This window comes from Callospermophilus lateralis, chromosome 17 (assembly GCF_048772815.1).
Source record: "Callospermophilus lateralis isolate mCalLat2 chromosome 17, mCalLat2.hap1, whole genome shotgun sequence".
Classification (NCBI taxonomy): Eukaryota; Metazoa; Chordata; class Mammalia; order Rodentia; family Sciuridae; genus Callospermophilus; species Callospermophilus lateralis.
Window position 1 is genome coordinate 74278691 of NC_135321.1, and position 23802 is coordinate 74302492.

General features: G+C 43.7%; 1 protein-coding gene across 3 annotated transcripts in view; it reads left to right on the forward strand.

Moving 5' to 3' along the window:
* The first annotated feature begins 23640 nt into the window (after window positions 1–23640).
* Window positions 23641–23802, forward strand: part of Spin1 (spindlin 1) — a 67978-nt gene continuing 67816 nt past the window's right edge. For all 3 annotated transcript variants that reach the window (XM_076836821.2, XM_076836819.2, XM_076836824.2), the window contains exon 1: window positions 23641–23746. The gene's annotated coding sequence lies outside the window, so the exon portion shown is untranslated. The remainder of the gene's footprint in view (window positions 23747–23802) is intronic.

The window sequence follows — 23802 nt, forward strand, 5'->3', positions numbered from 1 at the left end:
TGGCTCGGTGGTGAAGCACCCCCAGGTTCAATCTCTGGTACTAAAAAAAAAAAAAAAAACAAATGTTCCCCAAAGGGTTATGTGTTAAGGGCTGGGCCCCCAGTCTGCGGTGTGTTACAAGGTGGTGGGGACTGTAGGAGTGGGGCCTAACGGAGGAGTTAGGTCACTGTGGACACACCCTTGAAGGGGACCATGGGACCCAGGCGCGGGCCACCATGAAGTAAGCAGCTCTTCTTCTCCACGAGCTCCCTCCTGGACCAGTGTCCATCAGGATCAGGTGCTGTCCCCCGGTGCTGAAGGCTGAACACCCAAGAACACTGAGGCCAGAGCAAAAAGTTTTATTTAAAGGCTATAACAGGGTGGGGGGCTGGGGGATCAAGAGGAAAACTTCTCCTGAGGAGGGGGCTCCAAAGCTGGTGCCCGAGGGATGGCCCCTTTAATATGTTTCCTTTCTTCTCACGGTCCCTCCTCCTCTTATCTTGCCCAGGGTCCCTCCTCCTCTTATCTTGCCCAGGGTCCCTCCTCCTCTTATCTTGCCCACATGACCAAGAGTTGGAGCGATCCAGGGCGGGTGGAGCTTGCACGCCATTAACAACTGCTTGCTGGGTGGAGCCATCCCTGGAGGCAGGAAACCTTGGCGATGGTTTGGAGGAAGGGGACGCTGGGGAGGTATCAGCATTTTTATTTCCTTTTGAATCAGCCCCCATCTTCCTGACCTAAGCATTCATCACCCACACTGACTGTCCTTTTGTTCTCCTGCCACTCCCAGGATGCTCTGCCTGGCTACCCAACTCGATGGAAATGAACTGAGGGAAACCTCTGAAACCAGGAACCCTAGAGGTCACCCTAGAGGGTAGGGAGACCAGAGAGAGCCTGGAAGGCCCGCACCCTATACCAAATAAATCTCTCCTTTTTAGAAAAGTTGATTTTCTCAGGTATTTTGTCACAGCAATGAAAAGCTACCATACATACTTCCTGGACCACTGTCTCTCTGAACAAACACCCCAGAGACAGGTAGCAGAAAACCAGGGGCTAGCTCAGGTATCCCAGATATGCTAAAATTGTTCAAAACAGCCGAATCCTGGGCCTGGTGTCTTATGGAAATCATCAGAAAAGGTCTTATTGTACTTTTCCTTCTTTTGCCTTCTGGAGGAGTCTAGTGCTTCCTCATGTACAACTTGCTCCCTGACCCCATCCCCAGGTAGGTTGGTCTTTGCGCTCCATTCCTATAATGGAGCACCTGAAACCCTTGGAATTTCCTGAGTGGTGAGAGTGTCTTGTTATTCATAAGGGACCCCTTTGGTAACACACCTGAGTTCATGCTAATGAGGTGATTTAGGTGGGCCCCTAACTATGGTCAGGGTGGAGCTGGTCACCAGGAAGATCAAAACTCATAATTATAGGGTGGGAATGATCAGCCCCACTGGCCCGTCTCTGGGAAGGACAAGGGCTGGAGACTGGGCTCTATAAAGAGTTCTGAATGGAATTGGATGAGCTCCTGGGCTGTGCAGCGGGTAGGGAGGCCAGAGGGAGCCTGGAAGCCCTGAACCCTACGCCTTGCCCTGTACATCTCCTCCATCTGGCTGTTCCTGAGTTGTGTCCTTTACAATAAACCAGTAAGGTCAGTGTTTCCCTGACCTCTGTGAATCTTTCTAGAAAGTTAATGGAATCAGAGGAGGAGACTGGGTCAGATCTGGTCCAGTTACACCTCTGATGTGTGGTCACTGTGGTAACGACTGTTTTAAGAACTTGGAGGTTGTTTTGGTCTAGCTCAAACTGATTGAAACCCCTGACCCTTCACTTGGGTGACCTTGGGACATCAGAGACCCAGAATTTCCAGCCACAGGAATGCTGCTTTTTCGGAACAGCCATGCTGGAAGAATCAGAAGGTTTGACTGTGTGTACAGTCCATGGACGACTTCAGGATTTTGTTTGTTTTTGCCTCCAGTCACCTAAGATCACCCAGCTTCTTTATCCTATAAATACTCCTAAACCCTGTCCTTAGGGAGACAGATTTGAAACTCACCCTCTTTGTTATTTAAAAAAAAAAAAATTGGGGGGCGGGGAGGCAGTACCCTGGATTGAACTCAGGGGCACTTGACCGCTGAGCCACATCCCTAGCCCTATTCTGTATTTATCTAGAGACAGAGTCTCACTGAGTTGCTTAGTGCCTTGCTGTTGCTGAGGCTGGCTTGAACTGGTGATCCTCCTGCCTCAGCCTCCTGAGCTGCTGGGATTACAGGTGTGTGCCACCGTGCCCAGGTTGAGACTCATCTTCTTGAGTTAGTACCTTCTCCTGTTTTTTCTTTCGTGATATTAGGATGGAATCCAGGGCTTTGCACATTCTAGACAAGCATTCTACCACTGAGCTATACCCCAAGACCCCCTTTATTTGTTTGTTTTTATTTTCTATTTTGAGATAGGGTCTCACTAAGTTGTTGAGGCTGGCCTTGAGCTTGCGATCTTCCTGCGTCCGCCTTCTGAATGGCTGGGGTCACAGTTGTGTGCTGCCACATTCTGCTTGTCTGTATATTCTTGACTAAACTTTTTCTATTCCGAGCATCAGTTTCAGTGGCTACATATTGGGCACGAGAATCTGACTTAATGGGTAACAACACTGGAGTCACTGGGTGTCTTCTGAATGTCTCACAGAGTCTTGTGCTTTTTGTGCCATAGGTAATATTCAGGTGTTTTAACTATACTTGATGGGAGAAATAAGGGAACTACCACAACTCATCCATTATCAAACAGATAATTTGAATAGGTATATAATTATTAAAGACACTCAATTCATAATTTTTTTTTGTACTGGGGATTGGACGCAGAGGTGCTTAACTACTGAACTACATTTCCAGCCCTTTTTAATATTTTATTTAGAGACAGGGTCTTACTACATTACTTAGGGCCTTGCTAAATTGCTGAGGCTGGCTTTGAACTTGAGATCCTTCTGTCTCAGCCTGTCGCCTGAGCCGCTGGTATGACAGGCGTGTGCCACCATGCTTAGCTCAACTCATAATTTAAAACTCTTAAAAAGGAGAAATTCAAGGCCAGATGATTTTATTGGAAACTTCTACCAAATATTTATTTATTTATTTGGTACTGGAGATTGAACCCAGGGTGGCTAAACTACTGAGCCACCCAGCCCCTTTTTAAAGTTTTTTTTTTTTTTTTTTTAGTTTTTATTTGTTCTACTTAGTTGTACTTGACAGCAGAATGCATTTTAATTCATCATACACAAATGGATTGCAACATTTCAATTCTCTGTTGTACATGGTGTAGAGATGCACCATTTGTGCAATTACACATGTACCTAGGATAATGATGTCCATCTCATTCTACCATCTTTCCTATTCTCACAACCCTGCCCCACCCTCCCCTTTGCCCAATCCAAAGTTCTTCCATGCTTCCCATGTCCCCTACCCCTGCCTATCATAGATCAGTGTCCACTAAGCAGAGAAAACATTTGACCTTTAGTTTTTTGGGATTGGCTAACTTTGCTTAGCATGATATTCTCCAGCTCCATCCATTTACCTGCAAATGCCATGATTTTATTCTTTTTTAATGCTAAGTAATATTCCATTGTGTATATATGCCATATTTTCTTTATCCATTCATCTAATGATGGGCATCTAGGTTGGTTCCACAGTTTAGCTATTGGGATTTCAGGTGCTATAAACATTGATGTGGCTGTGTCCCATAGTATGCTGATTTTAAGTTCTTTGGATATAGACTAAGGAGTGGGATAGCTGGGTCAAATGTTGGTTCCATTCCATGTTTTCTGAGAAATCTCCACACTGCTTTCCAAAGTTCACCAATTTGCAGTCCCACCAGCAATGTATGAGTGTACTTGTTTCCCCACATTCTGTCCAAAATTTATTATTGCTTGTATTCTTGATAGCTGCCATTCTGATTGGGGTTGGATGAAATCTTGGAGTAGTTTTGATTTGCTTTTCTCTAATTACTAAAGATGTTGAACACTTTTTTTATATATTTGTTGGTTGCTTGAATATCTTCTGAAAAGTGTCTGTTCAGTTCCTTGGCCCCTTTGCTAATTGGGTTGTTTGGGTTTTTTTTTTTTTTTTTTTTTTTTTTTTTTTTTTTTTTTAATTCTTTATATATCCTGGAGATTAGTGCTCTACCTGAAGTGTGTGTGCTAAAAATTTGCTCCCATACCGTAGGCTCTCTCTTCACGTCAATGATCGTCTCTTTTGCTGAGAAGAAGCTTTTTAGTTTGAGTCCATCCCATTTGTTGGTTCTTGATTTTATTTCTTATGCTTTAGAACTTTTGTTAAGGAAGTCAGGGCCTAATCTGATAAGATGAAGATTTGGGCCTACTTTTTCTTCTATTAGGTACAGGGTCTCTGGTCTAATTCCTAGGTTCTTGGTCCACTTTGAATTGAGTTTTGTGCATGGTGAGAGATAGGGGTTTAGTTTCATTGTGCTACATATGGATTTCCAGTTTCCCCAGCACCATGTGTTGAAGAGGCTATTCTTTCCCCAGTATATGTTTTTGGTGCCTTTGTCTAGTATGAGATAACTGTATTTATGTGGGTTGGTCTCTGTTCTGTACCATTGGTTTACGTGTCTATGGTATTTGGTGCCAATACCATGCTATTTTTGTTACTATTGCTCTGGAATATAGTTTAGGTCTGGTATTGTGATGCCTTCTGCTTCACTTTCCTTGCTAACGATTGCTTTGGCTATTCTGGCTCTCTTATTTTTCTGAATGAATTTCTTGATTGCTTTTTCACGTTCTATGAAGAATGACATTGGAATTTTAATAGGAATTGTATTAGATCTGTATAACAGTTTTGGTGGTATGGCCATTTTGACAATATTAACTCTGCCTATCCAAGAGCAAGGGAGATTTTTCCATCTTCTAAGGTCTTCTTCAATTTCCTTCTTTAGTGTTTTGTAGTTTTAGGGGTCTTTCACCTCTTTTGTTAGATTGATTCCCAAGTATTTTATATTTTTTGAGGCTATTTTGAATGGGGTTGTTTTCCTAATTTCTCTTTCAGTGGATTCTTCACTTATGTGTAGAAATGCAGTTGATTTATGGGTATTGATTTTATATCCTGCTACTTTGCTAAATTCACTTATTAGTTCTAGAAGTTTTCTGGTGGAATTTTGGGGATCTTCTAAATATAGACTCATGTCCTCAGTAAATAGTGATCCTTTGAGTTCTTGTTTTCCTATGTATATCCTTTTAATTTCTTTTTTCTGTCTGATTGTTCTGGCTAGAATTTCAAGGACTATGTTGAATAGAAGTAGTAAAAGAGGGGCTGGGGCTGGGGATGTGGCTCAAGTGGTAACCGCTCACCTGGCATGAGCGTGGCACTGAGTTCCATCCTCAGCACCGTATTAGAATAAAATAAAGATGTTGTGTTCACTGAAAACTAAAAAATAAATATTGAAAAATTCTCGAAGAAGAAGAAGAAAAAGAGGGCATCCCTGACTTGTTCCAGTTTTTAGAGGAAATGCTTCCAATTTTTCTCCTTGTTGGGGGCTGGGGATGTGGCTCAAGCGGTAGCGTGCTCGCCTGGCGTGCATGCGGCCCGGGTTCGATCCTCAGCACCACATACAAACAAAGATGTTGTGTCCCCCGAAAACTAAAAAACAAATATTAAATTCTCTCTCTCTCTCTCTCTCTCTCTCTCTCTCTCTCTTAAAAAAAACAGAATGATGTTGGCCTTGGGTTTAGCATAGATAGCTTTTACAATGTTAAGGTATAATCCTACTATTCCTAGTTTTTCTAATGTTTGAACATTATATTTGATAAAATATAGCACCTATTGAGATGACTATATGATTCTTGTCTTTTAAGTCTGTTGATGTGATGTATCACATTTACTGATTTCCATATGTTGAGCCAACCCTGCATTCCTGGGATGAATCCCACTTTATTGTGGCGCACTATCTTTTAAATATGTTTTTGTATGTATGTGATTGGTCAGCATTTTATTGTGAATTTTTGTATCTATATTCATCAGGGATATTGGTCTGAAAGTTTCTTTCCTTGATGTGTCTTTGTCTGGTTTTGGTATCGGGGTGATTATTTATATTTTATTTAGAGACAGAGGCTCACTCAACTCTCAGGGTACTGGCATCAAATCAATATTGGCCTGCTATCAACCCCACCCCAGCTGAAACTCCTAAGCAGCTTATGAGAGTCCTCTTGCAGGCTATAAAGCTGCTCTGTGAGTGCTGACCGGCTGCTGCTCTCCTTGGAGGGACAGCCTTGTTGGTATATCTCATGTTACCGACAGTAAATCTCTTGCGTGGGATTCCGGTGTGTGATGTGGTCTTTAGAGTTTGCATGGACTCTGCGAGTGTCTTTTTACAGGTGCTCACTAAATTGCTGAAGTTGGTCTGGAATTTGCAATCCTCTTGCCTCAGCCTCCTGAATCACTGGGATTACAGCCTGCTCCACTGTGCTTGGCTCTATCAAATATTTAAAGAATTAACACCAATTGCATACAATTTTTTCCACAACAGGAACTCTTACCAACAAATTTTACGAAGCTAGTAATCCTAATGCCAAAACCAGACACAGTACAATGATACAAAAAAGCTATAGACTGATATATCTCATGAGTAGAAATGTAAAAATTCTTAACAAAATATTAGCAACTATATATATATATATATATATATATATATATATATATAAATTATATGCTATGATTAAATAGAGTTGATTGCAGGAATCTAAGGCTGGTTTAACACATGAAAATCAGTCAGTGTAATCCACCACAGTAACATGAAGGAAAAAAAAAATTACACCATGATGCCAATAGATGAGAATGAAACTTTTGACAAAATTCAATATCCATTAATGATTAAAAACTCACAGCAAACAAAAACGGCAAGGAACCTCTTCAACTTGATAAAGAACATCTACAAAAAAAAAAAAAAAAAATCCTAGAGATAACAGTATTCCTGATGGTGAAAAACGATGATTTCCCTCGAAAATCAGGTACAAGGAAAAGATGTTAGCTCTCCAGAGTCCTTTTCAACGTAGTGTTGAAGATCCTCTGCGGCGCAAAAGGCAAGAAATGGAAATGAAAGACATACATGTTGCCCAAAGGCTCTTGGTCCTTGTCCCCAATGGCAATCCAATAACTAGGACATGGTTTGGAGAAAAAGGAAAAAGCTTTATTGCTCTGCTAGCAAAGGAGATGTTATGCTCGAATTTGGGACCCCTAAAAGACCACCAGAGACTAAGATAGATGTAAGCAGCAAAGAGGTGTTTATTGCGGGCTAGCTCGGTCCTCCAGGCACACAGCAACTGGTGAGGCTGAGAGGCCCCAGCCCAGGATTTGCAGCAGTTTTACACACTCTTTGGGGAAGGTAGGGACTTCACAGCATCTCTTAGCAAATCATCACACACCGCGGGAAAATCATAAAACAACTCTAAAACATGATTAGCACTTTCACTGGCGGGAACAAGTTGGGTAAGGGGCATTGGTTTGAACTGATTGGTTTAAGCCACGAGGGGTGTTCGTCCTGAACTACATGGTTTCCCAACTTGTTATCAACCACCATAAATTACTGGGAAGGCCATCTGGCATCCCAGGTAGTTCCCTGTCTCATGCTGATTGGTGGCTGCTAGGGGGTTGCTATGGGTCCCCACCTAGCCTGACTGAGTCAGGGACACCAGATCTCTCCTGTTATTTGTAGATAAATAACTCTGCAGGGTGGCTATCTGCCTAGGAGTGCTCTGTGGGTCTTTCCAAGGACAAGGGTCATGCCCCCTTCCTTGGACAGGCTTTGCTCTGAGGTAGAGGCTGGTTTTTCAGGAGAAGTTTAGGAAAAAGAAAAAAAACATGTAAGTTTCAAAGTGATGAGAAATGTAGACAAAACATCAAGTGAACCCCTGTTACATACAGATGACATAGATCAGAGAGGGAGAAATGAGGGGCTAGCTGCGTGGCTCCGAGGTAGAGTGCTTGCCTACTCCTTCATTGAACCCCCAATCCTGAAAAAGGAAAAAAAAAAAAGAAAGAAAGAAAAAAAAAGGAAAGAAATTGTCCTTTTTTGAAGAGGGTATGATTTTATATGTAGAAATTTTATTTCTTTGTACTAGGTATGAATCTGTACATATCAAAATTAAAATACACATTGAGCACAGTGGCGTACACCTGTAATCCCAGCGACTCAGGAGGCTGGGGCAGAAGGCTGGCATGTTTGAAGCCAGCCTCACTCAGCAACTTGGTGAGTGGTTCATCCTCATGCTTTCTGAAGACAGCCCTTGCTACTCTGCTCTGAGGCTTATTTTAAAAGAGACATTTTTTTTTCTCCCTTCTTCCTCTCCTCCTCCTTAGAAGGATTAGAGAGACAGGGTTATCTTTCTTTCCCATCTTTGGCCTAGTTATCAGTCCTTGAACACACACCCACCACAGCAAAGGGTTAGCTATCTCTCAAATTAACAAGTGAATCACAAGCCCCCGAAGCCTTTGACTATCTTCTTTAAAAACAAACAAACAAAAAACCACCTCGGTTCTCCCCTGGGACAGGCAGAATCGCTGCCTCTGGGACAGGAGTCTCCTGTGCTCCTCATTTGCCAGCAAAGCAACAAAACTTTTTTCCTTTTTTTCTCAAAACCTTATCCTCGTTATTACATTGGCATGAATTGGCATAGAGGACAAAGACCTAGCTTTCAGTTACAAGACCTTGTCTCAAAATAAAAAATTAAAAGGACTGGGGATGTGGCTCAGTAGTAGAGTGTCCCCGGGTTCAATTCCTATCACCACACAAAGAAAAAAGGGTAGTGTTATGGTTTAGAAGTGAGGTGTCCCCTCAAAGCTCACGTGTGAGACAATGCAAGAAGGTTCAGAGGAGAACCGGTTGAGTAGTAAGAGTCCCAACCCAATGAGTGAATTAATCCCCTGCTAGGAATGAACCGAGTGGCCGCGGAGGTGGTGGGTGTGGCTGGAGGGGGTGGGGACTGGGGTGTGGCTCTGGGGTATACATTTGAATCTGGCCAGTGGAGTCTCTCTACCTCCTGAAGATGTGAGCTGCTTCCCTCTGCCACGCTCTGGCTCCGTGACCTTCAGCCTCACCTGAGGCCCCATGGAATGCAGCCGGCCTTCTATGGACTCAGACCTCTGAAACCGTAAGCCCTCAACTAAACTTTTCCTCCTTTAAAATTGTTCTGGTCAGATCCTTTAGTCATAATAGCAAAAAAAGCTGACGAAAACAGAAAGAAAGAAAGTTGGTTCTAGAAAAATTTAGAAACCACTTCAAGCCATTCTTAAAGTGCTGAGGTACAGGTGAGCACGCACCTATAGTCTCAGTCTCAGTGAGGGGCCAGGACAAGGCAGGAAGATCACTTGAGCATTGGAGTCGAAGGCTGTAGTATGCTATATTTATCAGGTATTTTCACTAAGTTTAGCATCAATGTTGTGATCTCCCAGGAAGCAGGAACCAGCAAGCAACCTAAGGAAGGGTGAGCTGGCTCAGCTGGAAATGGAAGAAGTCAAATCTCCTGTGCTTATCAGTAGTGGGGTCTGTGAATAGGCACTGTGCTCCAACCTCGGCAACATAGCAACAACCATCTTTTAAAACAAACAAAAACCCTTAGGTACAAATCTAAAACATGTACAGGACTTGGATGCTAAAAGCTATACAACATTAGCCAGTATAATACATATATATATAATCTCCTAAGTCTCATGGCTTAGGGAAAAATTCACTCAAATGGATCATGAAATTAAATGTAAAGTGAAAAACTATAAAGCTTTTAGGAGAAGATCTAAGGAGGAAAAACCTTCAGGATCTAGAGCAAGGCATGGGTTTCCTAGACTTGGAACCCACAACCCAGTTTGTGAAAGGCAAAATTGATTAACCGGTGTGTTCATTTCCTGGGGCTCTCATAACAAATGACCACAATCTGGATGGCTGCAAAAACAAATCTATTCTCTCGCTGAAATCAGGTTCAGCGGGGCCACACTCCCTCTGGAGACTAGGGAGAGTCCTTTGCTTCATGCAGTTTCTAGCAGTTGCTGAGAGTTCTAGGTCTCCCCAGGCTGGCAGACACAGCTCCAATCTCTGCCTTTGTCTCTGCATGTCTTTGTGTCTTTTTGTCTCTTGAGTCTCTGTCTTCATAAAAAGACAACATCCAAGGGTTAGGGGCCCCATCATGATCCTCTGACTTTCTCTTAACTTGATCATGTCGACAAAGACCCTACTTCCAAATAAGGTCGTATTCCTAGGTACCAGGGGTTAAGACTTCAACATATCTTCTTGGTGGGGAGGCACGATTCAATCCAAATTTTTGACCTATGAGATACCCTATTAAGAAGATAAAAGACAAGCTATAGAGTGGGAGAAAATCTTTGCAATCCACATAGTCAACAAAAGACTAGTACCTAGCTGAGCCCCTAAAATCCTAGGGGCTCGGGAGGCTGAGGTAGGAGGATCTCGAGTTTGAAAGCCAGCCTCAGCATCTTAGCAAGGCACTTAGCAACTCAGTGAGACCCTGTCTCTAAACAAAATATATAAAAAAAGATGTGGCTGGAGATGCGGCTCAGTGGTTGAGCAACCCTGAGTTCAATCCTCAGTACCAAAAAAAAAAAAAAAAAAAGACTAGTACCGAAAATAAAGAACTCTCCCAAATCAACAATCAAAATCCTGAACAATTTAATTAGAAAATGAGTAAAAATCATCAAGAGTTATGTAGATGGCAAACAAGCACATAAAAATGTGCTGTGATGATTAATTTTATGAGGACCGCAAGTTCAAGTCAAGCCATGTCTGGATGGATGGATGGATGGATGGATGGATGGATAGAAAGCTAGCTAGCTAGACCGACAGATAGATAGATGAGGCAGGGGAATGTAGTTCAATGGTAGAGCGACTCTGGGTTCAATCCCCCGTACTGCAAAACAAACATAGACTCAAAGGTATGCTTCTCACCCAGAATGGCAGACTTCATTTGCAGTCCCGAGGGAAGGGATCTGAAACAATTTCCTCCCATAGGAAGTTGGCTCAGGGCTGGAGTACTGGCTGACAAAGGCAATGATTCCCCCCCACACACTTTTTTTAGTTGTAGATGGACATAATACCTTTATTTTATTTGCTTATTTTTATGTAGCGCCAGGGAGCGAACCCAATGCCTCACACATGCTAGGCGAGCGCTCTTCCGCTGAGCTGCAACCCTGGTCCCCAATGATCCACCTTTACTGCTCGAAGACAAGCTTCCAGGGGTCAGTTGACATTTCTCCTCCAGACCAGAGTCCATCTGTCCAGGACATAATGACAGATTCTTCTTCTAAGCCTCTAACTCCCTATTATCCTATCAGCATTAGCACGACGTTAGCACCAACTACTCTAGCTAGACCTGGTTCTCCATGTGTAGACCGCACTACAGAGTATTTACTCCTGTATTTCTACCTTGAATCCTCCCCACTTCCCGGTTTCTGAAGCTGCCCACACCCAACCCCGTGGATCAAGAGCAATGATTTCTAAATTGCATGAGTTGAGGGGAAGTGGGGATGAGAGGGTTGACATATTTAGCTTAATTAATATTGAAGACAGAGCAGCCGGTGCAGTGGTGCACACCTGTAATCCCATCAGTTTAGGAGGCTGGGGCAGGAGGATCGCATGTTCAAAGCCAGCCTCAGCCATTTAGTGAGGGCCTAAGCAACTCAGCAAGATTCTGTCTCTAAATAAAATGTGAAAAAGGGACTGGGATGTGGCTCATGGGTTACATACCCCTGGGTTTAATCCCTGGTACCAAAAAAATTAAAAAAATAAAATAAAATAAAACAAAATAAAATTGAAGGTAGAGAAAATCAGCTAAATTTTGCTAAAGTTTTAGATACAAATGAACAGAAATGTGTATTTTAATACAACATGTTAATGTATGCTGTTTCTTTTTTTTTTTTTGTACTAAGGATTAAACCCAGGGAAACTCTACCACTAAGCTATATCCCCAGCCATTTTTATTTTTTATTTTCACACAGGGGCTTGGTAAGTTGCTCAGGGTGGCTTTGAACTTTGCAATCCTCCTGCCTTAGTCTCCAAGTTGTTGGGTTACAGGCCTGTGGCATGGCGTCTGGTCTCTTTTTGCGGTGTTAAGGATCAAATCCAGGTTCTCATGTATGCTAAGCACATACTCTACCACTGTGCTGCGTCCCCAGCCTGACACATTAGTGTAATCTTAATATGTATATACACACATCAAAAGTACAGGCTTTTAACTGATTAAACACAGTGGAATTATCTACGTGGAATGTTTCAACCCTTCTACCTCAAAGGAGAGTTGATTAGAAGATTGAAGATAACATTCTTGGCTTTTGGTTTACAAAGTAAACTCACATCTCAAGGCAGAGATTTGAGTTGGAGATACAAAGTTTTGAAGTTTACAAGCAGAGTTGGAGACCCCAATGCCAAGTCCCTAAGAAGGTACGGGAAGGGAAGAATGGTTGGTACCAACACTGCTCTGTCCTGTGTGATAACCACGCCTTCCTTTTTCCAGGCAGAAGACTGGCCATGCTGGGAGAGAGAGGGCCCTGGGTCAGGACTCGGGCCGAGCATTCTGGTGGGAGGCCTCTGGTCCTTTGCTGGCATTGCCTGGTGGCTCCTTTCTTGGCTGTCTTAGGTGACAAGGGTGTTGTCCTGGCCAAACAGATATGTCCCCTGAGTATTATCTAGGATGAGTATTACCTGCTGGTTTTGCACATCTGCAATTCATCTTTGTACCCAGAGGAGCTGTGGTCAGCACCCTCCTGAGGCTGAGCGCTTATCACACACACTCTGACTTAAAGCCAGCAGATGAGCCAGTCTTTTTTTTTGGTACTAGGAACTGAACCCACAGGCACTGAACTGCTGAGACATATCCCCAGCCTATTTTTATATTTTATTTAAAGACAGGGTCTCATTGAGTTGCTTAAGGCCCCACCGTTGCTGAGGCTGGCTTTGAACTTGTGAGCCTCCTGCCTCAGCCTCCTAAACTGCTGGGATTACAGGCATGCGCTGCCATTCCTGGTTTGTTCTGTTCTTTCTTAATAGCTTTTTTGGAAATAAAATTCACGTACTTATACAATTTGGCTATTTAAACAATACAATTCAATGGTTTTTAGTATATTTGCCTAAACACGTATCCATAGTCACAATTATAGAACATCTTTTTTATCTCCCAAAGAAACCTTGTACCCCTTAGCCATCACCTCACCATCTCCCAATCCTTCAGTCCTTCAACTAATCCACTTTTTTTGGTACTAGGGATTGAACCCAGGGGCACTTAACCACTGATTCACATCCCCATCCCTTTTCTGTATTTTATTTAGAGACCAGAGTCTTGCTGAGTTGCTTAGGACCTTGTTAAGTTGCGGAGGCTGGCTTTGAACTCACAATCCTCCTGTCTCAGCTTTCTGAGCTGCTGGGATTACAGGTTTACACCACCATGCCTGGCACAACTAATCTACTTTGTCTCTATAAATGTGTCTTCTGATCTACGAACATTGGATGCTTCTTATGTTTTTCTTTGGAGCTAGGGATCAAAACCAAGGCCTTGCATACACTAGCATGTGCTCTAATACTTATGTACATCCCCAGCTCCTGGGATGCTTTTTAACTTACTTAGAAATGCAATTGATTTTTATTTTACATTTTTTGTATGGTAGCAGTGATTGAACCCAAGGCCTCATACATGCTAAGCAAATACTCTACCACGGAGCCACATCCCCATCCCAGAAATGCAATTGATTTTTGTATATAGATCTTATATCCATCCTACAACAGTGCTGAACTCATTTATTAGTTCTAGTAGCTTTTTTTTTTTTATAAGTTCGAATAGTTTTCTAGTGTCTTCTTTGGGATCAAATGACCTACTCCCCACTTCCCCAGTACTGGGGATAGAACCCAGAGGTGCTCTACCGCTGAGTCACATCCTCTGCCCTAGTTTGTATTTAATTTAGAGACAGGGTCTCACTGAGTTGCTTAGCACCTCACTTTTGCTGAGGCTGGCTTTGAACTTGCAATCCTCCTGTCTCAGCCTCCCAGTCGCCCCTTTCCTTTATGAGACAGGATCTAAGTTGAGGGTGTTGTAGAGGGTCTTGCTATATTGACAATGCAGTGCTCAAACTTGCAATCCTCATGCCTCAGCCTCCCCAGTAGCTGGGATGACAGACATGTGCCATTGAGTGTGGCTCTGTTCTTTTCCTGAGCACTCCATCAGTCCCAATTCTGTCCTCAAATGTCTACTACAACAACAGGCCTTTACGTGGTTCCCATATTTCAAAATTAACTCTCTAGGGCTGGGGATGTGGCTCAAGCGGTAGCGCGCTCGCCTGGCATGTGTGCGGCCCGGGTTTGATCCTCAGCACCACATACAAACAAAGATGTTGTGTCCGCAGATAACTAAAAAATAAATATTAAAAAAATTCTCTCTCTCTCCCTCTCTCTCACACACTCTCTCTCTCTCTCTTTTTTTAAAAATATATTTTATTTGGAGTTAGGGTCTCTCTCTCTCTTTTTTTTTTTTAAAGAGAGAGAATTTTTTAATATTTATTTTTTAGTTTTCGGCGGACACAACATCTTTGTATGTGGTGCTGAGGATCGAACCCGGGCCTCACGGATGCCAGGCGAGCGCACTACCACTTAAGCCACATCCCCAGCCCCACACTCTCTCTTTAAAAAAAAAAAAAAATTAACTCTCTAAATTCTTCTAGATAGCACCAGATTAATTCAACAATTTATCCTACAAATTTTACTGAACATTTTCAATTGAATCCAAGGGTGATCTACCGCTGAGGTACATCCCCATACTTTTATTTTTTATTTTGAAACGGGGTTTTATAAAGTCGCTGAGAATCTGGTATCCTTCCTCAACCTCCCAAGTAGCTGGGATTATAGGCATGAGCCATAGTGCCTGGCTAGAACTTATTTTGATCCTTGACAGAACCCCCTAACAGTGGGTAAAGAGTATTTAAAATCTCCAATGTTCTGATACTCAAGGACCTTCGTAGGCCCTATATTTTACTAAACCCACATGACCCAGTATTTCCAGAATAAGTCCTGCATTCACATATGGTAAATAGCCTTTGAACCGTCACTGTCATGTAGGGAGCATTTTGACAATAAAAATAGATCTTGTTGCTACCCTCTGGCCTTTATAATAAAGTGGGGGGCACCAAGATACACAAGAAAGCAAACTGATACTAATATAATTACAAAGGTGATCAGTTTTATGGGTGGATGTAAGTAACAGAGAATATAGTTGATACATGGACAGTCTAGTCACATGTGTGGTCAGGGGAAGTTTCTTTGAGGAGGTGACATTTAAAAGCATTTATTTGCCCATGTTGCAGAAAACTACCTGCATGGTTCAGAGGTGGAAGTGAGCCCAAGGGCAGAGAAGTAGCGTGGTGGGTGACCAGAGGGCCGTCCCTGCCCCTGTAGGTCTCTGGAGTCCTTCACTCGGTATACATTTCTTGAGCACTCTGTGCTAGGCCCTCTGTGAATGTCAACATTCTTCTTGTGTTTGTAAGTGCTGGAAAGGGTGGTGCATGCCTGTAATCTCAGTGACTCAGGAGGCTGAGGCAGGAGGACCACAGGTCCAACGCTGTAAGGAAATCAAGAGGAAGACAGGCAAGGCGGTTAACAGGAATGGTTTTATTTGAAACAGATCTGCAAAGGGGAAATCCTGGTGCAGCTTGGAGTGCATCCTCTGCTGACAGCCTAAGGACCTTATAGGAAAGTGAAAGAGTTAGGGGGTTGTCAGGGAAGGGTCCTTATGGTCCTCATTATCATTCTCTGAGGTTGTCACTGTTCCCTGTCCAATGAGGCGTTTCTCGAGATTTCAGTCTCAGACAACAATTCTTGTTACAGGGTATTGTCTGGCGTTTAGGTCAAGTTGACCATTGTTCTAGGTTGGAGTGACCACGGGGCAACATTTGTTCTAAGGTGGAGGATATATTTCAAAATGGCATTGCCTAAGTCAAGCCTAACAGAGGCCAAGTTTAGCAAGACCCTAAGCAAATTGGTGAGACCCTGGCTCAAAAAATAAAAAGGGCTGGGGATATCTAGTTCAGTGCCTCTGGGTTCAGTTCTTAGTACACACACCACCACCACCACTACCCATTCTTCTATATGTAGACTGTCCACACTAGGTGCCTTATGCTTGCTGGGAGTCCATTTGATATCTATTCAGACAGGGAATGGGAGGGCTATTAAGCTGCCACACGGATGGTTTCAAGTATCTGAGAGAAGTCTGGAGGTGCATGGCATAGTGACTTGGGAATGTGCTGATGCTCCAGGATCAACACATTCAGCTGTGGTCTAAAAAACAGTAGTCTAGGGCCAGGGATATAGCTCAGTTGGTAGAGCGCTTGCCTGGCATGCGTGAGGCCCTGGGTTCCACACACACACACACACACACACACACACACACAGCAGTGGTCTATTTTGTGATACCCTTGAAAAGAGCAGTTTCTTATCTCTTTCTGTGAACTTGCTTTCTGTTAGAGACCCTGCACAGCGCCTTCAGCCACATAGATTAGGAATTTTGTTTTTAAAAAGAAAATTCCCAGTGATAGGATGGGTCTGAGATGATGTCAAGTAATTATAAATATTGTGAGAAACAGTGGACCAGGGCTCAGAATATGGAGTCTTTGTTTCTCTCTGGGCCCAGCAGCGTAAGATAAAAATCTGGACTCTTCCTCCTCTAGAGAGTTGCTTGCTGCTCTGACCAGTCAGTTTCCCACCACAATTTCATTGGGTGTAGCCCTTGCTGCTCTGCCACTGTCACTTATTTTAAAAACAGGTACGTCTCTCCCTCTCTCTAATCTCAGGGGAAACAGGATCACCTTTATTCTCCATCCAGGGCAGAGTTATCTGTCCCCAGTAGACACCCTCCATAGGAACAAAGTCATCCAGACTTTGGGGATGGCATCAGAAGATCTCAGCAATGACTACCTCCCAAATTAACAAGTGAATTACGACTCTAGACATCTAGACAGAACCTGTGGAATGAAGCCTTTGAGTCACCTCTTTAAAAGCCCCCTGTTCCTGCTGATGGGCAGAATCACAGCCTCTGGGACAATAATCCCCTGTGTCTCCTTCTTTGCTAGCAAAGCAATAAACGAAGGTCTATTTTTTTCAGTTTTCAGTTTTCTCAAAACTGCGTCCTTGTCATTGGCTTGGCATCAGGGACAAGGACAGAGCTTTCGGTACAAAATGACTGTGGAGAGAAGGTGCTTCTTTTTATTTTATTTTGTGGTGCTGGGGATTGAACCCAGAGCCTGTTAGAAAGGCAAGTGTTCTACCACTGAGCTACACCTCCAGCCCCAAGAGGGGTCCTCTTGAAGAAACGGGGATCCTGGGAGGAGAGGAGTCCTGTCTGCCCCTTGTAGTTCTGCTGCTGCCGGACTTCCGAGAGAAAAACGACAGGCTGGACAGGGGAAGAAGAAATAATTTTCTCTCCACCCTTTGAGTTTTTAGTTGGATTGCATCTCTGTAACAAAAGGTAGGTTAATGAAAAAAAAAAAAAAAAAAACAAACATAACTTAAGATGTGTACCTCCTGAATACCTAGCAGATAAACCAGAGTTGGTTTTTAGTTTTCGGCGGACACAACATCTTTGTTTGTATGTGGTGCTGAGGATCGAACCCGGGCCGCACGCATGCCAGGCCAGTGTGCTACCACTTGAGCCACATCCCCAGCCCTCAGAGTTGGTTTTTAATTTCAGACTTTAATTCTATTATTCCCAAAGAATGAAGGGTGTGGCAGAGACTGTTCACCCTCTATTATCACTCAATGTCCCAAAAAGCCTGATGAACAAAAGCCAAGTGTATTATGCAGATTAAAGGGACTACCTTCTTCACTGATAATTTTTCAGTAAATTACACTCATTCTTCCTAGTGCAGAGGGATACACCCTTAGGAATCCACATTTTCTTTATAGATGTGTCTCTCTCTCTGGTAGTGGAAATTGAACCCAAGGGCAATTGAACCCAAGGGCACTTGAACCCAAGGGCATGTCGCCACCCAGCTATGTCCCCAGTCCTATCTATTTATTATTTGGTACAGGGCTTGAACTCAGGGTACTCCCCCACCCTACTAAATATACAAGTTATATTTATAGCCAGAGAAAAAATAAGTGACATACACAAGCAACCTGATTAGCTGGAGTGAGCATTTCTATGGGCATGGTGTAAGTAGTTGGTAGTCTGTGCTTGGCTGAAGATTAACTGCCATGATTGGCCAAGACTCAGTTGCTTGGTTACTTGAGTATACTCTTAGGTTAGATTTCCATTTGCTTATATGTTATTATATATGGAGACTGCTTTGGGCAACACTTTATAACCTAAGTGCAGAGATAGATTTAGGCCATACAACTTAGTATTAAAAAAGTATGAATTTGGCTCTTGCGAATTCTAGCCCCAGCACCTCTTCAGCACCAGCAGAGAAGTGCTGCTTCTGAACCAGTCCAGCCACAATCTTGCCAGGATTCACAGGTTAGGACTGTCTGATCCACCTATCTATAAATCTTTAGCTGTGGGAGGGAGTATGAGAGCCGGCATGAACATCAATCACGTTGAGTGGTCCCAGTTCAATGACCCTTGCACCACTGCATGGGAGCAGATGGCCTGATGAGTTCAGGGATGACCTATGCAGCTATAAGAGAAGATCCTTACTTACAAGGTGCACCATCAAACTCACCCATGGTTTAATCTGTTGTTTTTTTTTTTTTTTTTTCTGTTGCTATTAAAAAAAAAAAAAAAAAAAGCTTGTTTAGCTCAGTTTTAGAGGCTGACAGTCCAAATAGGTTAGTGCACATCCCCAACTGAGTCACATCATGGCAGATGGCATCATAGTCTGTACATATGAGAGAGGGAGAAATCACACAAGGAGACAGAGGCCAGTCTTGCTTTTGGCTTTTTTTTTTTTTTTTTGGTACCAGGGATTGGGCCCAGGGGCGCTGAACCACTGAAGCACAACCCCTTTTCATATTTTCTTTAGAGACAGGGTCTCCCTGAGTTGCTTAGGGCTTTGCCAAGTTGTTAAGGCTGGCTTTGAACTCTCAATCCTCCCCCCTCAGCCTCCCAAGGCACTGGGATTATAGGTATGCACCACCTCTCCCAGGAGTCTGGCTTTTTTTTTTTCCTTTTATAACTACATCTCTTGAGAACTCACCAGGGTCCTGTGAGAACCCTTCTCCTCTAAATCCCTTCCAGGTTAGTGTTCCTAATGACCTAACGACTTCAGTCTAGGCCTAACCTCATAAAGCTCCTCCCGTTTCTTACCATCACCATACTATCAGGAGCGGTTAGTTATTGACTTGGTCTGAGACACAGGTAGATTCAATCAAATCTATTTTATTAATGCTCACCTCACTTAACTGGGTGAGGCCTGGGGTGTATGCCGGGGTATAGACTCTTAGATCACTAACTTGAGTCTATCTAAGTTCTGCAGTTTATCTAAGTTTGGCAGTTCACATTACATCATAGGCATATATATTGCTTATAGTCTTTTATCCAACACACACTATCAACAGTCAAAAATCCTATAATATTTCTGGTACTCCTATCACATACTGAGGACCAAGCTTCTAACACATAAATCTTCATAGGATACACCATAGTACCCACCCAATAGGTTAAGCCAGTGCAAAAAATGAATCAAGTGCTTTGGTATACACCAGACCCATACTGAATACTTTCTATTGTCTTGACGTGTTCTATAAAAAATAATTGATAAGGACCTTGCAGGTAGGGTTCCAATTATGTCAATGCCAGGGGGGTGAAAATGTTACTTGGAAATACTTGGTTAACAATATACTATGGTCCACTTCAGGTCTATCACCCTTCCACCCCGCCACCCTTTGACTCTTCCTCCTTCCCCTCCCCACATTACAAGGATTTCTTGAGGGAAGGGGACCCTTCCCTGCTAGGAGTGATGTAGGACAGATGAGCCTGGACACCTGAGGAATTAGCAGGAAGCAGGTTTATTGGATGCAGCCATCCAGAGTGAGGTTTGCACCTAAAGATTTCTATGGACCCCAAGTCTGGAAATTCTTGGAACTTTATACCCAGTCATGGGGGGGTATACATGACTTGGAGGTTTACATTTTTGCAGGAGTCTACATAAAAGTATATATATTTTTGAGTTCACAAAAAGTGCTTTTAAGCCCATTTTTCAGATTAGTCAGGTTTTACAAGTTTTACCCACAAAAGTAGGAAAAAAAAAAAAATCATATCTGTGGCCAGACTACAAGACAGAGCAAATTAGTCCTCACAAAAAATAGTAAGTCCTAACCACACTGAGTTTTATTTTGCAGAAATTTTTGCTGATATTCTGTTAATAAGAAGCTTAATTAAGACTCCTTGGTGGAGGTGGGGTGCCACTAGAGAGGACTCCAGGAACCCCAAGTTAAAAGATAAAGGCCAAGACTGTCAGTTAATTTGCATTTAATCATTTTACTTTGGGAAGAAAATTATATGTAGTCCCTCTGACTCAGTCTCCAAAGTGGAGTGTGGTTATCTGTAAAGAAATGATCTATACATTTGAGTTTCTGGAAATTCTTGATTAGCAAGTTGGAGGAGAGCAGGGGCTGCCTGGGGAGTTGAATCAATGTGGATTAGTATTGTAGACATTCAAAAATGTCTACATTCTGTTTATCCAACTTTTTTTTCTGAAAAGTTTCAGTTCTAGAAAAACTGGAGAAGATTACACAATGAACATTCACATATCCATTACCTAGATTCATCAATTGTTAATATTTTGCTACATTTGATTTTTTTCCATACAAAATACAATATTTCTGAGACATTTTAAAGCAAATCGTAGTCATCAGGATTCTGATTTAGAAACACCTCTTAAAAATACAGATATTTTTAAAAGTCATAGCAAAACTGAATGATTTGGTAATATTCTCCAGTATATACAAAGTTCCCCAATTATCTTCCAAATCTCTTAGCTCCCTCCCCCGACCAACCTAGAGCTAGATCAAAGGTCAACTAATGGACTAGTTGTGGTCTCCTTTTTCGGGATTAATTCCCTAACTTTTTGTATTTTTTTTTTTTTTTTCTGGTAATGAAACCGGAATTTTGAGATGATTTGATTCCCCACTTTCCTCTGGGTTGAAGGCTAAAATCCATGGACAATCAGAAGGGAAGAGTAAATGGTACAGGATTTATTTAAGCAAGAAGATATAGAACTCCCGCCATGTGGGAGGGGGCCTGATAGCAGAAAAACCATCTTGGTGTGTTTAGGAGTTTATACGTGGTTCTGGGCTGAGCATGGAGCAAAAGCAATGTAAAATAGGTATTGAGAAAGGCAACCAGACTATCTTTCACTTTCACTTCCAACCTCTTCCCTCTGGGTTCACACTCACCTTCTGTTTTCCGACTCTAGGGCAAAGGAATTGGCTGATGGTGTTCCCACAGGTGAATCTCAAGGTCCTTTACATTTGAAATAGGCCTTGATGGTGCTCATGAATATGTCTAGCCTCCAGGTGTGTTTGAATGGGGCCCATTATCCTGACTGCCTGGTTATTTTACCCATTGTACAAGATTTTTTTTTTTTTTTTTTTTTTTTTTTTTTTTAAAGAGAGAGAGAGAGAGAGAGAGAGAGAGAATTTTAATATTTCTTTATTTTTTTTTTAGTTTTTGGCGGATTAGATTTATTTAAAACACCTTTCGGCAGGTATATATGTGATATCAAAACCCAGTGTGAAGCTGGAGATTATGGCCCATGTCTGTAATCCTAGGGACTTAGAAGGCTGAAGCAGAAGCAGGATAGGAAGTTGGAGGCCAGCTTCAGCAAATTAGTGAGACGGTATGTGAAAGTAAGAAAATAGGGTTGGGAATTTAGCTTAGTGGTCAAGTGTTCCTGTGTTCCATTCATATTAAAAAAAAAAGAAAAAAAAAAAGGTGGGGAAGTAGCCCAGCTGTAAAGTACCCTTGGGTTCATTTCCCAGTGTGGAGAAAAACAAAATAAAACTAAACAACCCAATAGGGACATTCAGAGCTCTGGAGTGTGGCCCTTTCTGATGTCTCTGGCCTATGCAATCTTGGAGGCTCCCAATGTTACCATCACAACAGACAAAAGTTAAAGCAGTGTTTGGGAGTGAGGAAAGAAAATTGGGCAATACATTTGAATCTGGAGATAGTTTTTGTTAGGGGTGGGGAAGCATCTGCTATTTGCATCTAGTGAAGAGAGACCAAGAATGCTGCCAAATGTCCTACAATGCATAGGACAATCCTCAAAAAGGAATTATCCAGCCCCAAATGTGGATGTACTGTGGTGGAAAACCCAGGGGTTTTGCCAACAACATCTATCCTTTTTGGTTCCTGTCATGCTCTGCTATGAAATATCAAATACACAAATGAAAGCTAATCATTTCTCAATACTTACCAACTGGTTATATCTCTGTATTGAAATTAGCCCTCCAGTTGGCCTGTGAACATCGTGTACCTGCCAAGTATGTCATCCGAGACCAGCACTTTAATTTATTTGAGCAGGCACATATCAATCTTTTTTTTTGGAAAAAAAAAAAAAAAAAGGTGCCAGCAAAATCCCAAAGAGCATTGCTAACTGACAGTTGTGCTGCAGTTTACAGTGTGCAAAGTGCTTTCCAATAACATGTCCTGTAATTTGAGCTGACAACAATTTGGGAGGCGGTTTATTATGATGCGGCTGAGTTGTCGCACTCGAGGAACCAAGTCGGAACCAAGTCGGTCACTGGCTTCTGGACACCAGGCTAGGGGAGGGAAGAAGGGAGAGAAGAACGCCAGACTGGATTCAGACTCCAAGTCCTGCATTCCGCTTTGCAAGAATACAAACCCCCGGATGCTTCCTCCCTCCTCCCTCCTGCATCCAACTATGAAAATGCTCAAAAGGCATCTTAATTGAAACTGAAGTCAAATGGGTTCATGTGCGATCTTGGGAATTTTCGGTTCCTAACCTTGCGAGGAGAGTTGGGTGAGTTCTGGAATGGGGGCTGGACACGGGAGATTTCGGGCCTTGTAGAAGTCACATCCCGTCCCCACCCAACCCGGTTCTGGCCCAGCAGGTAAGGCTCTGGGATTCGCTTTCTGCGAGGCGGCGCGGTGAGTCGCCCCGCCGCCGGGACGGCCTCTCCGCAGTGCGGTGGTGGAGAAAGGTTGTCTTCGGGGGAGTCACGGGAGGCCAACTCCTTCTTTTAAAGGGCTCGCATTCCACGGCCCTGAGGCGAGACGTCGGAGGTGAGCTGCGGTGCGCAGCTTTGTTCAGCGCTCACCTGTACGGCGCGCGGCCGCGACACCCGACCCTTTCCAGCTGCATCCATCTTTGCTGCGTGCAAGCCTCCGAACGACTGGCTGCTGACGTCCCGGGACCGGGCGGGCCGGTCACTGCGCGGAAACGAAAGGCTTCTCCGACTGCCTGCTTTCCGGAAGAAGCCGCGCCCCCGCGGGCTCCAAGGGTCTGTTTTCTGACCGCCTCCGTATTCCCGCGCGCACCTGGTCGGCCAGCCGCGCCCCACCTTCCAGGTGAGCTCCTTTAGGCCCCGCCCCCCGCGCGGGCCCGGCCCCACTCCGCGCCTGCGTACTGCGGCCGACGGCGCGGGCGCCGGGGCGGCGCGGCCGTCGCAGTTCGGCGGCCGCAGTGCGCGTGCGCCGTGGCGGCCGGGGGGCGGGCGGCGGCCGCGGCGAGGAGCGGGGGCGGGGAGGCGCCGTCTGGCTCGGGCTGGGCCGGCGGGAGCGCGAGCAAGCCACGGCGGACCCGCGGGGCCTGCGAACGGCGGCCTCGGCGGCCGGCAGGTGAGGAGTGCGGGACAGGCGTGGGCTGTGAGGGGAGCGGGCAGCCGACGCAGCAG